This window comes from Sesamum indicum, linkage group LG10 (assembly GCF_000512975.1).
Source record: "Sesamum indicum cultivar Zhongzhi No. 13 linkage group LG10, S_indicum_v1.0, whole genome shotgun sequence".
Lineage (NCBI taxonomy): Eukaryota > Viridiplantae > Streptophyta > Magnoliopsida > Lamiales > Pedaliaceae > Sesamum > Sesamum indicum.
In genome coordinates, this window is record NC_026154.1 from 10,802,019 (window position 1) to 10,811,638 (window position 9,620).

At 34.3% G+C, this 9,620-nt stretch overlaps 2 pseudogenes; both read right to left on the minus strand.

Moving 5' to 3' along the window:
• Positions 1-182, minus strand: part of LOC105172324 — an 828-nt pseudogene extending 646 nt beyond the window's left edge.
• On the minus strand, positions 3,671-4,627 carry LOC105172325 (annotated as a pseudogene).

Sequence of the window (9,620 nt, forward strand, 5' to 3'; positions counted from 1 at the left end):
CATTCCTCATTGCTCACCTTATTAGTTACTATATCTAAGCCCTTGTAGGCCTGAATTTTGTCCGAGTTGATGACTTCTACCCCGAAATGGGTGGCCAGGTCTATTGCCAGGCGCGATTTGCCAGTGCCAGTGGCTCCCAATACGAACACCACCTTATCTTTCCATTGGTGCTTGTTCATCATGTCCCCAACTGAAAAGTTCGTAATGCTGGATTGTGCTGGCTTCCAGGAGGAGATCGAACATTCTAATTGGTAATAGCTTTTACCTTTTTTAACACCTGTTAATTCCATCAATCAAATAAAAAAAAAGAAAAAGACCACGTGTCAGAATTCTTTCAAATAAAACATGTACTAAATACAATCTACTCTTTTAGAATATCTATCAATCATAGAGAGACAAGCCCTTTTCAACTCTTGTATTAATTTGTTTGAAGAAAAACTTCAAATATTTATGGGCTCTAGAGAGAATCACGAACAAGTTTCATTGATGTGAAAGAAATTACCTAGACAATTGTTTGAAACGTGAAGAAACATAGGATGTGTAAGGGGTATTTATACATATATACGTACACACAATGTTTAACAAATCAAGCCATTCATAACTTCACCCCTATCCCTATCCACTTACTATAGAACAATTCAAACAAATCATGAGCAAGGCTCTGTCCAAATTACTGTATTTTTTACTGTATTTAGGAAATAGGAAATGAATCATTAACTATTGCGAAGCTGTCGTAAAAAGATAATACAAATACTAATCATAATTAAGATTTCAAAATCTACACCGTGCAGGTACCATAAGAGATACAATAAATCCATCGATAATTATTTTTTGTAAAAAAATTATTCTTGGGATGTATAATGAATAATTTTACTATATCAAATGAGAAAAGAATTATGAGAAATTAAAAGATAATGACAAAGTACTTACTAATTATCCATATCCTATGTAGGATTTGGTTTTGAGTAACATCGAGTGAGTTTAAAAATTGAATTTTGAATCCGAAAAAGTATTCTCATTAATTCTTCAACCTACTATATATGAAAAAACATATATTATAATGACCAAATCTATATTAATTGAACGTTAATGAATGTGGTCTATAGATTTTATCTCTTATTTACATTTACTGAAATTTAATTGGAGCAAATTCTGAATGTTTATTATATTGTTCTTGTAATTGTTACTATATAAAATTGATTCATGTATTTGGACATTTTGTGGTCCAAGATTAATATGAAAGCAATTAAGTTGCAGTATCCAATCCATTGATGATACTGATTGCATCTATTTATTTTATTTTATTTTGTTTTAGTTTTGTAATAACGCTTTTGTATGCAGTAGTAAATTAGTTTCCTAAATTATTTTACATGAACTTTTTATTATATGTTATAGGAATTAATCACACAGCTTATTCCTCATTAATATTCAAGAATATAGCAATGATTAATACACATTTATAGATATCATAAACGTTAACATGTGATCACAATTCGTGTTAGTCGTCTTATATTAATATATTCGCATTATACATTTATTCATCAATCTCAAATGCAATCGCGAACAATTTGATTTAATTTATCCCTATGCACATCAACAAGAAATACATATAATTCTATTTAAGACTAATTAAAACTTGCCGATAGATTTGTGCAACCACAACTCCGATCACTCAAATCTCAGTATCACACGGTCACAAAGACCCCAACTCAATATTTCACAAAGAACTTTTGTGAATGGTGAAGGAGATAAACAACTTGATTCATGTTTTAGCCGAAAGGGAGAATCCCCTATTTAAAGAGGTGAAAACAGTGGTAGAGAAGGAAAACCTTGGTGGCTTTCCAAAAACGATTAGATTGGTTTAGGAAAGTGGCCATGGCTACCGGAGAAGAGAAGCCAGAAAATCATAGAGAGGATTTGTAGCGGAGAGGAAGTAGACGGCGCAAAAAAAATAGAGAAGAGGGAAACTGAGATTTAGGGTTACAGATGTGATATAAGTAGTTAGATAGGATGGGTCGGGTCACCGGGTCGATTGTGGGCTGCCAAGTGGGTCAGGTAATTGGGCTGCCAAGGTCGGCCTGTTAATAAGTCACTGGGCTACAAATTATACCAAGTAGGGATTACATCTTTTGTTGATCGTACAAAATGTATCGGCAAGTTTTAACTAGCTGTAAATAGGATTAAATATATTTCTTGTAGATCATGCTAATCGTACGAACATCAGTTTTAATTGGTATAAATAGGATTACATATATATTTCGTTAATCAAAGCATTGAATATTCATGCTTTCATACTAATTTTACCGCCATGAATTTTAACTTAGTATATCAGTAGGACTACACAATTTTGTCGATCATACTAATTGTTCATATGCAAGAAGGTACATATATATTTTGATAGTAAAAGCATCACATAATGCGTGTACACTAATTGTACGGACATTGGTTTTAGACTAGATCAATATAATAACTTCTTTGGTAGACCACAGTAATTGCAAGTACACGATTTTTCACTTGATGATCATAATAAATACACGGAACATGAATTTTTACTTGGTATAAATAAGATCGCACAAGACTATATTATACTTTATTGATACAAACATCATTAATATATTCACATTTATAATTAAGATAATTTGGAACTATTCTCGATCATATTAATTATACTGACATAAGCTTTAAATTGATATGAGTAGGATTATATTTCAAAATAATTTTATAAACAATGTTTAATTTGGTAACTAGGACTAAATATTTCGTTGATAGAAGCACCATAAATGTACATATATGAGTTTTATTAACTTAGATAATTGTTACAACAATTAATCACACATCTTATTCCTCGTTCGTATTCAAGAATATAGCGATTATTAATACGCTTCTATAGATACCATAAATGTTAACATGCAATCACAATTCGTGTTAGTCATCTTATACTAATACATTCGTATTACACATTTATTCATCAACGTCAAATCCAATCACCAATAATTTGATTTAATTTTCAACTTTATTCAAGAACTCCGGATATATATGTTTACATATATATCTACCTACACACCCGTAGTATTTTTACTTATATTTTATTGATAACACTAATTATTTTAGTAATATAATTTTGACAATTTTAGTCTTGTAAAAACTATTTTTCATAATTTGTGTAGCACAAAAAATGACACCCCCTCATAAATTACAAGACAGAAACTGTATTTTCATACCTATACAAATAAGTAGGATTTAACATTTAAAGGATCACACTAACTACTCAAACACTAGTTTAATTGGTATAAGTAGAGATAATGAATTTTGTTCGTACGTATGTAGAAGCATCATATTGAAGTAAGTATTAATTTAGTTTGATAACGGATTACATCCTTCGTTGATCATACTCATATGGAAGTGAGTATCAATTTAGTTTGAGTAGGGATTATATCTTTTGTTGATCGTACTAAATGATTAGGCAAGTTTTAACTAGATGCAAATAGGATTATATATATTTCTTGTTGACAATGCTAATCACACGGACATGTGTTTGAATTGGTATAAATTGGATTACATATATATTTCACTGATCAAAGCATTGAATATTGATGCTTTCACACTAATTGTACCGCCATGAATTTTAACTCAGTATATCACTAGGACTACAACATTTTGCTGCTCATACCTATTGTTTATATGCACGAAGGTACATAATTGATAATACTAATTGTTCATATGCAGTCAGTTTCGGATCTAAGTTTTCTTTGCAAATGAAACGAGCCACAATGTTCGTACTAGGCTCCAACACCAATTTCTCCCATGCTTCATTGGCATCTCCACCACGTCGAAGGAATACCTCTGTGGCGTTCAACCGATGGATCTGCCACCCGCATTCCTACCTCATCCTCAAAATCTTTTCAACTTGACGGCAAGCTAATTTGCAAGTGTTCATCTTAATTTCATCAATAGCTTCTTTAAGAAGGTTAGCCCTAGTTTCACCATCGACAAAACTGTCACTCCTGAAGAACTCATCCCTCTGAGGGACCCCAATGGCACGCCTAATCCCATAATCATAGTCACGAAGTTTTGGGTCAAAAAATGCCTTGCCCTCCTACACCAACCCGCTATCCACCATCTGATCAACCCTTTTCGACACGTATGAATGTAGGACTGGGATCGCCATGTCCATCCAGAGAAAACAACACTCGTACTTGGAGGGAAACTCAGTGTCGTCATTGACAAGTGCCTGTATGAAGGACTTGGACCCTCCAGCAATGATTGGCAACTGATTCTTCTGTACGATGGCATCTGCAGCCAGCAGTGCATGAAGCACAAAATCATGTATATTGAAATCCACCTGGGGATCAATGATTCCGAGCAAATGGTGTGGTATGCCGTGGCATTCCTCATTTCTCACCTTATTGGTTACTATGTCTAGGCCCTTGTAGACCTGAATTTTGTCCGAGTTGATGACCTCTGCCCCGAAACGGGTGGCCAGGTCTATCGTCAGGCACCATTTGCCTGTGCCAGTGGCACCCAATACCACCACCACCTTATCCTTTTCTTGGTGTTTGTTCATCATGCCTTGAACTGAAAAGTTCATCATGCTAGATTGTGTTGGCTTCCAGGCGGAGATCGACATTCTAATTGGTAATTACTTTTACTTTTTCTAACACCTATCAATTTTGTCACACAAATAAAAAAATAAAAAGGCCACGTGTTAGAATACTCTCAAACAAAACAAACAAAAAAAGTACCAAATACAATCTACTATTTTAGAATATCGATCTATCATAGAGTGACAAGCCCTTCTCAATTCTCGGATTAATTTCTCTTCTTCAAAAAGATTTGTTTGAAGAAAAACTTCAAACATTTGTGAGCTCTAGAGAGAATCACGAACAAGTTTCATTGATGTGAAAGAAATTACCTAGACAATTGTTTGAAACGTGAAGAAACATAGGATGTGTAGGGGGTTATTTATACATACATACGTACACACAATGTGGAACAAATCAAGCCATTCATAACTTCACCCCTATCCCTATCCACTTACTATATAACAATTCAAATAAATAATGAGCAAGGCTGTGTCCAAATTACTGTATTTTTTACTGTATTTACGAAATAGGAAAAGAATCATTAATTATTGCGAAGCTGTTGTAAAAAGATAATACAGATACTAATCATAATTAAGATGTCAAAATCTACACCGTGTAGGTACCATAAGAGATTCAATAAATCCATCGATAATTATTTTTTGTAAAAAAATTATTCTTGGGATGTATAATGAGTAATTTTACTATATCGAATGAGAAATTAAAAGATAATGACAAAGTAATTAGTGATTATCCATATCTTACGTAGGATTTGCTTTTTAGTAAGGGTAATAGGATCAGCGACCCGATCCAAAATTGTGTGCATCCTACATCACGCAAGCACTCCTCAAACAACTCCCACATTTGGTCTCTTAAAACATTAACTTTCTCATATGATGTAGAGCCGTCAAGTTTTTTATAACAAAATTCAACAAACTCAAGCTTATAACGAGGATCAAGAACAACAGAAAATGTCAATACAGTGCTGTGGCACTCCCAATACTTGTCAAACTTTGGTTTCATGTCTTTTGCCATTCTACTTATAGCAAGATCCGTACTTACCATTTGCTCTTGAAGAGGCATTTGGATTCTCCAAATACTGCAAAAATATAGGTTTGATGTGGGATATCGATGTCTAGAGAAAAGCTCAGTCATCAGAGACCTCATTATTTTCTCCACTCGGTCCACTCCTCAAGTGATGGTCACCACATATAGTCTGGATTGACAAGCTTGAATTGAGAAAATGCTAGTGAATTCAAGACAACTCTGTCCAATATCAAATAAGTAGAATTCCACCTAACAGGCATATCTTGTTTTAGCTTCTTGCTTTTTTAAGGCCCAACTGCTTGACAAACTCTGCAGATTTTATGCTTCTCATTTCCAACCCTCTTACATACTTTACACTATCACGAATCTTCTCCACACAAGTATCTACGATTTTTTGACCTACTTGTACAATCAGATTCAGAATATGAGCGCCGCATCTTACATGTAAAAATTGACAATTACTCAGTATTGAATTCATCAAAGAGAGATGATTCTGTAGTAAATCAACCACACCATCACAATACCTTGCATTATCCAAGGTTAATGTAAAAACTTTCCTCTCAATCCCTCATTCTTGTAAAAAGTTTTAATCAATTTTTTACCAACATTTTGGCCATCATGTGGAGGGGGAAGATTTCGGAACACAAGCACTCTCTTCTATAGCATCCAATTATTGTCAACATAGTGTGCAGTAATTGTCATGTAACCATTAGAAACAAGTGAGGTCCGTAGAAATATGAGCTTTAGTGCGCAGTGAAGCCAAGGAATTATTCAAGAAGATTCCTTCAAGAATTCTGTATTTCAGAGAAGTTCAGTTCAGAGAAAGAAGACGAAGTCTTCTTTTATAAGAGGTTATTAACAGACCAACTGCTAAACTAACAAAACTAATTAACTGACTAAAAGAAGCTAAAAAAAATAGATAAAGCGTGCAAACGCTTTTATAAGTGACAAGTAAAGGAAACAAAGGCTACTATAAACCGTGTTTCAAGAAAGACAATCAAAGTAACCAAAATCGCCAAACTTAAAACGCAATAGCAACTTTCTTCTTCTTCTTCATCTGCTAGATGATTGTAATTCTAAGCATGTTGTTGCTATGCCAAGCTACAGATAGATATAATTTTACAGCCCCTCCTCAAGTTGGACTTATTAAGATGTTGACAAGTCCTAACTTGGAGACAAAGGAGGCAAAGCTTAGCCCTAAAAGTGCTTTGGTAAAGACATCCGCAACCTGTTCTTTTGAGCCGATATGTTCAGCAGCCAGAAAGCCTTCTTTATATTTGTCACGGACTATGTGACAATCAATCTCTATATGCTTCGTTCTTTCATGAAATACTGGATTTGTTGCGATATGAAGTGCTGATTGGTTGTCACAAAAGAAGGGAATAGGAGTAGGAACTTTGATTCTGAACTCACTAAGCAAATTGTATATCCAAATCAGCTCACAGGTTGAAGAAGCCATACTTCTGTATTCAGCTTCTGCAGTGGATCGGGATACAGTGGATTGGTTTTTGGTTTTCCAAGAAACCAGTCCTCCTCCCAAAAAAACACAGAAACCACTTAAAGATCTTCGTGTATCTTTGCAGCTAGCCCAATCAGCATCACAGTAGCATTCCAATGTTGTTTACAAGGATGTATAAACCTCTGCGAACAGTTCCTTTGAGGTATCTCACAAGATGTATAGCAGCATTCCAGTGTTGTTTACAGGGATGCTGCATATATTGGCTTAATTGTTGTGTGGCAAAGCAAATATCTGGTCTGCTGAATCCCAGGTACAGCAAACGACCCAACAATCTTCTGTACTTTTCTGGATTTTCAAGTTGCTCTTGGTTGTATCCACTGAGTTTTATCCCAGAAGGCAAAGATGTTGAAGTGACCTTAGCATTCTCCATACCTGCATCCTTTATAATGTCAGTAATATATTTGGTTTGAGTAATAGACATTCCTACCTTTGATCTTGCAATTTCAAGCCCCAAGAAGTATCTGGTAGTGCCAAGGTCTCTGATAGTGAAAGCTTTGTCCAGATAATTCTTTATTTCTGTAATTTCCTTTTCTGAAGGTCCTGTAACTAAAACATCATCTACATAGACAAGCAAACAATATAAACCAGTAGATGTGTTCTTAGTGAACAGACAGTAGTCATATTTAGACTGCACAAAACCATAGGCTTCTAATTTGGAGGTAAATTCATGATTCCACTGTCTAGAAGCTTGCTTTAAGCCATATATAGATCTCTTAAGCTTGCATACATGATCTTTAGGAATGTTATAACCTTCTGGTGCTTGCATATATAGTTCTTCATCTATGAAACCATGCAAGTAAGCATTATTGATATCTAATTGATGAACATGCCAATTATATTTAGTAGCTACAGCTAGTAATATTCTGATAGTGACAAGCTTAGCTATAGGGGAAAAATTGTCAAAGAAGTCTATTCCAAGTATTGGATTGTAACCTTTTGCAACTAATCTAGCTTTGTGTCTTTCAATAGTCCCATTAGAATTGAGTTTAAGTTTATAAACCCATTCACAGCCTATAGTTCTTTTGTTTTCAGGATGTTTAACAATATCCCAAGTTTGCTTCTTTTCTAAAGCATTAAGTTCAACATCCATGGCATCTTTCCATTCTTTTCTTTTGATGGCCTGATTGTAGGTTCTGGGTTCTTGATCATTAGAGGTGGCAGCAAGAAAACAACTATAGATATCAGGGGTATAAGTAGCTGTAAGTAAGTTTGAGTTATTAGATGTTTGAGCACAGATAAAATCCTGCAATCTAGCAGGCCTAGAGGTAGTTCTGGAAGATCTCCTAAGTTGATTAGTAGGTTCTAGCTGAGTATGAGGAGCCTGCTCCTGAGGTATGTTTGTTGTATGATCAATGTTATCCATGCTTTCTTCATCAATTTCTGTAACATCAATTTCAGAGTTCAAAATAGGTATGGAGCATGTTATTGGATCAGTTTGATGTCCTATATAAGGAAAAACTTGTTCTTGAAAAGTGACATCTCTAGATATAAGGATAACATCTTTTTCAATGTCAAAGTTTATAGCCCTTTTTATTGTTAGCATATCCTAACATGATACATTTAGAGGCTCTAAGGTCAAATTTAGATTTATTAGGAGAGGTGTTTGTGGCAAAACGTAAACATCCAAAAGTCCTAAAGTAACTATAATCAGCAGGTTTCTTGTATAATATCTCATAAGGAGTTTTCCATTTTAAAATAGGTGTAGGAATCCTATTTATTATATAAGTAGCAGTTAAAATGACATCTGTCCAAAACATTTTAGGGAGATAGGAATGAAACATGAGTGATCTAGCTACTTGTAAAAGATGTTTGTGTTTTCTTTCAACAATACCATTTTGTTGTGGAGTATAAATGCATGTGGTTTGATGTATTATTCCTTCTCTTTTAAAGAAGTCTTGGTATTGAGTGTTTTGAAATTCAGTACCATTGTCTGTCCTTATAGTTTTTATCCTTTTATTAAACTGAGTCATAATCATTTTATGAAAATCAATGAGTATGTTGGTGGTTTGAGATTTGTATTTCATCAAAAAAGTCCAGGTACATCTACTTAAATCATCTACAATAGTAAGGAAGTAGGAACATCTAGATATGGAGAATTCATTATAAGGCCCTCATAAGTCTATGTGTATTAAATAAAAAATGTCTTTGGAACAAGAATCACTTAAAGGGAATGGTATTCTTTGTTGTTTTGCTTGAGGACAAATGTCACAAGAATGAGTAGAAACTTTATTATTTCTTATTAAACCAGTATGAAGCATTACACTGTCAGATATATGCCCTAATCTCCTGTGCCAAATTTCAGAATCAGTACAGGATACATTAAGACCAAAATTAGAATTAGAAGCTAGGATCCTGTCTATATGTTTCTATTGTACAGAGTGGCTGTCTAGAATATAAAGCTTTCCTACTAGCCTGGCTATGGCTATGGCTATGGCTTGTCTAGTCCTCAAGTCCTGCAATACTCAATAAGCAGG